Below are 6425 nucleotides of genomic sequence, written 5' to 3'. Positions count from 1 at the left end.
ACTTTTCGCTACCCCCTTGGGTTTCTTAGGTATTACAGAAGGGTTTGTAGACGCTTGTGTAATACCGATAGCGCTGGGGCACATAAAGTGCCAGTGCTATCTTCAGGGGGCGTTCCCTCATTTGCATGGGGGTGTGCCCCATGCAAATGAGGGAATCCCTTTGCCTCTGTGCCCGCGGGGTATTACAGACGCGGGCGCAGAGGCAAAGAAACTCTCAGGAGGGGAACTGACAGTACCCCACCTAAAAGGTGGCCAAAGCTAGTGCGCCCACTTTGAGCAGCCCTCTGAAGGGGGGAAGAGAGACCTATGGACCCCCATACATCCCCTTGCAGGTGGGTGCAGTCACTAACTGCACCCACACGAAGAGGATCTCTAAGCCCCTTTAAAAGTGCAGGCACATAAATGTGAACAAAAATGTGTCTTTTACAACCAGAGTTTGAGATTTACAGCCACATAAGTCTCACCATCCTGTACTCCGCCTGGTGTCAGGTTTTCAGAAATGTATGAGGTTTGGTAGGTTTCCCAGGGTGGTGACTAAGCTAGGGCCCAAAATCTGAGCTACCCACAATGTAAAAGAAAGCATGGATTCTGCTGGTTCAAATAGGATGTCTCCTGGTCAAGTTTTGGGGCTCTTGTGTCGCAGGTACTAGGCCCAACCACACAAGTGGGGTACCATTTTTATGGGGAAACGTCTAGAAACACAGAACAGTAGACACACTTATCATTACTGATTGGATGTTTCTGCATTTTTGGTTATTAAATGTAAACTGGTGTCGCTGGCATATCCTGGGAGTGACGAGTGACATTACCTGGCCCAAATGGGATAAGATCTGGTTAGCATTGGCAAGCATGGTCGCCAAGAGAAATATAGCCAGACAGTAGGGTAGTGATGTGATGCCAATTGTGGAAGAATGGGGAACGACCTAGACTGGTGCCAAAGAGCTGAAAGAGTGATATATAAGAGCAGGGAGTGTCCCAAGAAGTGGGAAAAGATATTGGGGGCTTGGAGAAGGTATAGTGGGGAGGTGATGGATACCCAAACTGTTTCTATGTCTAACTGATATTGTGTATATATTTGAGACTGATTGTGCAGATCATGAGGTTCACACTGAATTTTGTACAATCTGTTGCTTGTATTTTCACCTACCATCAATTGCTGCATGGTATGTAACTGTCATAAGAGCCTGTTATAAAAAAAAGATTTTCACAAAAAAAAATGTAAACTGATGTGCCAGAAATAAAACATTTTCAAGAATATCCATTATATCACATGATAGCATGGCTAACCCCAAATTCAGAGATGTACAAATAACCACTATGCCCGCAAACTCATGTTTCTTTCTTTTTATTTTACCTCTTGTAATTGCTGTATAGTCGGTACACAATGAAAAATTATTGTACGTGCAGCTCAGTTCTTGGCTCTGGGTACTTCGGATTCTTGGAGAACCTGCAAACTGTATGTATCCCCATAACCAGAAGAGTCTAGGAGATGTAATGGTGCTTTGCTTTTGTAAACAGCCCTCATGACAAGATGTTACAGATGAGAATGTAGTCACAAATGGCTGCTTTTTCTTCTTGGGAACATGGTGGTCCAATCACAGCAAACTTTTTGTTGATGCCATTTTATGTAGAAGAAAAGACATATGCTTTCTCCTGCATCACCATTTTCCCATTTTACATTTAGCAATATAATGGAAATTTTTTCAGTTCAGGGGAGTCCAAAAATCCTGAATACCTTTAGAATTTCCAGGATGTTGGAAAAAAGGCGTACATTTTGCGTGGATACCTTATGTGGAAAAATGTTATGAAGGGGAATGCAGGAAGTACCCCAAATAGCAAAAGAGAGGGCTTCCTAGTGCGAAAAGGCTTAGCAGCCAATGGGTTCAACAATCTACATTTTCAGCAGGAGATTCACCTTTGTTCCGTTTACAATTAGATATTTGGTCTACTGGACATACCTCCTTTAAAGCATTTAGTAAAACATGTTTGTAGCTGTGAAAATAGCTGCATCATAGGGTACTTGTTGAGGTTAACTACTCTTCTCCACCAAGCGATCCCTGGCCTCACTTGCCACAACAAGTTGCAACAGCTAATTCACATCAGCACATCTTGGTTTATAACTTTTGCTCACACTACTCACCTGAAAAGGGATTCTGCAGGGGCGATGTAGATCCACCCATTCCACTCAACAACAGCTCTCAACTCCAGGGAGGAATGCCACGAGCTGGCAGATGTTTCCAAGGGGAAGGGGAACTTGGAAGGGAGAGAAATGGAATGGGTGATCATCTGCTCGTGTGACCTTTGTGGTCTTCCTCTAATGGGTTCCTCTTGACTTTACAGGATCCCTTACTTATCACTACTAGAGTCCAAATATTTTTTGAGTTACCTGGAATTGTATGAACAACAAATGACTAATGAATATGTACATGTTTTCTTATACTTTGTTTGGTTATTATGCTAAAAACCGCTTAATGCTCCCAACTAGCATGCATACCCCTTTTGAATGTTCATACACTTGGATTATCAATTGTCTCTTTGGCTTGGAAAATTGTCTCCTTGATTTTTCCTCTCAATGATTTGTTCTAAGTCTTATTCTACGTTTATTGCAGGGGTTTTAAAAAATAACACGTATTGTACAAAGACGACAGGTTCTTTCAAGCCCCAGCTCCTTGCGTGTAATATAAGGTTAAAAAAACACTTTAATTGGCAACGTGGCATTTAATCTGTGAGTTATCAACAACAATGTGTCTTGTAAACTCAGTGCTTCATTTGTAGTAGAGGATTGGTGTGCTCACCTGATACTCTGTTTATAGGATGCTGTGAGACTCGCTGGAATGGTTACAACTTGTCTTACTTGTTTTTCAGGTCGAACTTCACAGGACGTCGCTTCAGGGCTGTAGCCATGGGTTGCATTTGAGGGCCGGGTCAGCCCATAATAATCTTTGCCCCCTCCCAAACGGCCAAGGCAGCTGGCACACTATAGAGGTGTGGGAGTTGATAAGGTGAATTAGCAATAAAAATCCCTTTAAGTTTTGTTTTTATCTTCTTACATTTGCTGTGTGTTTCAAGACATTTTAAATCTCAGGCTGTGTCTTCCGAAAAATTGCTTCCTATTCTTTTAACATGAAAATGCTGTTTACTTTTCTTCCTTTGTAAAGTGAGAGGGTTTTGTAAAGTGAACTATATGACAGTCTCTCTGTGGTACACAAACAGGCTACTGAAATCAACAGAGGCCTAAATTATGTGGCAGTGTTGATTAATTTATGTGGCAAGAAAGCACAAATGATGCGCCTTAATGCTAGGGTGACCAGGCGTCCCGCATTTACCCTGACGGTCGCTGTTTTTCACCTGCTGTCTGGGCAAATTTCAGGAAATTTAGCTCTTGTCCCAGTTTTTAGAGAGGGGCAACTGAAAACTGTGGGAGGTGTTTTTTTTATGTTTTGCAGAGCAGGGATAGTTAGCAGTTGTTTCAAGAAAACAATCTAATTAACAGGCACGCTTCTGGGTTTAAAAATTGCATTATATGTATTTTCAAGTTACCTGTTCGGTAATTCTCTGCTGAGAAGCGCTGTCATTCTGTGCGCTTGCTTGAAATAAAACTGTAGACCTACTTCTTTTTTCATTAAATGTCCCGGTTTTTGGATTTAAAATTCTGCTCACCCTACTTAATGCAACTCAGTTTTTAATAGTGTCACTTCATTATATTGTCATCTTTTACACTTTAGCACTGTCTGGGCAAAGGTTTCACTTCATTAGTACCGGTACGACATCCAAATTCAGCTGTAAGTAACTGAAAGGTGGCAATTCAGCCTTTGCGAAGGACCTTCCACTGCACTGCAATATATTTTGCATGATTTTTACTAAATTTCGTTCTGTTTCAGCTGGAAACAAAATGTGTTTTTTGTTAAACTCTGGAGAATGTGCAGCAGATGATGGATTATGTTGCAAATGTAGAAAATTCATAATTATGCTGAAAACACAGCAGCCACAGAAACGCATAGTTCCCTGGCCACATTGGGCCATATGTATCAAGCCTTTTGCGATTCGTTAATTTCGGCCTTAGCGAATCGCAAACGGCCTTTTTTCCGATTTTGAAATGTATGAAAAATTTGCAAAATAAGGAATTGCAAAAAATTGCGATTCCTTATTTTGCTTAAGCATTTAAGGAATCGCAATTTTGCGATTCCTTAAATGCTATGTATGAAGCTTTTCAAAATTGCAAACTCAGGTTTAGAAATCGCAAATTACCACCAACTTTTAGTTGGTGGTAATTTGCGATTTCTTGTAAATATGCACAATTGTGCATTTGTGAGGGTGGCATATGACGCACATACATGCCCATTGGGCTTGTATGTGCGTCGTATGCACACACATGTAATTTTCAGGGGTGCAGCAGGGTGTCCTTGAGACACCCCTGCACCCTTGAAATAATTCTCAAATTGCGATTAGCAAATTGCGAATTCGCAAATTGAGAATTATTTCACAGTAATTTCTATGGGCCTCCTGGCCATTAGAAATGAATGGGAAATTATTCCTTATTTGCGAATTCGCAAATTGTGAATTCGCAAAGGAATAATTGGAAATCGCTAAAAAATTGCGATTTTCTACATACATACCATTTTGCGATTTCTAAATAGCGATTCCTTAAAAATTGCTATTTAGAAATCGCAAATGGTGATGATGATACATATGGCCCTTAATCTCATACTTCCAATGGCCTTGTGTACAGGGAGTGTGAAAATAAATAGAGTATGGTGTCAATTTGTTTCTGATTCACAAAAAATGAAAATATCTGTACATAAACTGTACTGATATTGCAACATACACCAGCAGTTATGAAAGCACTGAAGCTCTTACCTACATGGGCATCAAACTACACCATATAGGGTGGTTAGAAGTGTGTTGTATTTGCTTTATAAACCAATCTTAAATGTATTTCCATGTTGTGCATGATGACCAATGATGTTCGGTTATTGTGTTATGGGATGCGGCATGTAGCAGTGTTATGGATGATGATGTGTGAGAGACGCCGACACACAGATTATGGATTTTCAGTTTGCTGGCAGCTTTGAAGAACTTCACAGACTTAACTGGTTATTGCACTGGGTTGTCTAATCAGAAATGTTGGGGCAGATTGACTTCGCCCATCTCAGCAAGGTAACTTACTGCACTACATTGCATGAGAGGCAGAAAGCAGAAATGTGCCATAATTACAAAGATATGGCACATTTCTGCTGTCTCCTAGCACTGGTGCACTATGTGCTGCCTGGTGCCTGCATTACAAGCTGGATTGTTTATCTGCAGGAAAGGACAACTTCCTGCACAAAAACAATCCTTTGATGTATATTCCTCTTCCTACATGTGCTGCGGAATTCAGCACATTTTGAATGGGAAAGTAACAAGGAGAAATAAAGATATCTCTCCTCATTGTGCCTCACTGGGGATGGCATAGCATTGTGACACATTCCCAGGTTTAAAATGCACCAAAATCGCCTGGCAAAGCACAGGTCAACTCTCCTTAACTTACCTAGTTATCTAAAGTAGTTTGCTGGTTGGGTTGTTTCCAATCTGTGGATTGTAAGCTAAAGGTTGAGTTTGAGGGTGTGAGTGTTGTTCCAGGTTCAGTAGCTGGGATGTGTGGTGGTGTCGTTGTTTTGGAAATACCAATGTTTTTAAATGTCTTCTTCTTTAGTGTATAGGCTCCTGGATGCTTCTAATGTTGGCTGGTAGTGTGTTTCAGAGCTTGGTGGCTTGTACTGAGAAAGTAGTCCCTCCTACAGATTTCTTATGGTAAAGTCAGGCGCGGTTCCTCCTCTAAGGTGGAGGAGCGTCGCCCCACTGCTTTACAAACAGTGCAGAGGAAAAATAAACTGATAACAAAGAAACGTTATCAGTTAATTTTTCCGTTCCTAGGTGTGAGAAGACCGGCCAAACATTCATGCATACTTTGCTTGTTCCCCACCAGGCTGCATTACACAGCCTGGTGGGGAACATGCAGAGGCTCCTTGTCCCCGTCTAAGCGCAGAACTACGGCAATGCAGCGTTTTGATTGGCTTAGGGTAACTTAGGGAAACTAATCACAATGTTGCATTGCAGCGTTGTCATTGGCTTAGAGACCCTGGGAGCGTGGGTGCTTCTTTCGACGAGGAGAGGCGGCAGCTGGCGACGCGACCACCAGGTAAGTTTACTTCAAAAATTTTCACACTACATACATCATAATGATCCCTTTCAACATCGCCTCAGTCTGAGCTACCCATTCCTCTTTGGGCTAGCATCATCACCCAAACTCTATGATGAGTCAATACTCTTCATGGCTCAGGACTAGCACATGGGGGTAATGCCTCCCACTTGATTAAGACCCAGACAAGGTGGTAGTCTCACACAGCTAGCACCTACTTTATTACATCGGACCCACATCACTCACA

General features: G+C 41.7%; 1 protein-coding gene across 2 annotated transcripts in view; it reads left to right on the top strand.

Annotated features, from left to right (window-relative positions):
• Positions 1-2867: 2867 nt before the first annotated feature.
• PAQR5 (progestin and adipoQ receptor family member 5) overlaps positions 2868-6425 on the top strand; it is a 278294-nt gene continuing 274736 nt past the window's right edge. The window contains exon 1 of one of the 2 annotated variants that reach the window (XM_086957946.1): positions 2868-3002. The gene's annotated coding sequence lies outside the window, so the exon portion shown is untranslated. The remainder of the gene's footprint in view (positions 3003-6425) is intronic. The other variant, XM_086957949.1, reaches the window with a different exon arrangement.

The sequence above is a fragment of the Lissotriton vulgaris genome, chromosome 2_1 (assembly GCF_964263255.1).
Source record: "Lissotriton vulgaris chromosome 2_1, aLisVul1.2, whole genome shotgun sequence".
NCBI classification, from domain to species: Eukaryota; Metazoa; Chordata; class Amphibia; order Caudata; family Salamandridae; genus Lissotriton; species Lissotriton vulgaris.
This window is presented reverse-complemented; position numbering and strand designations above follow the sequence as displayed.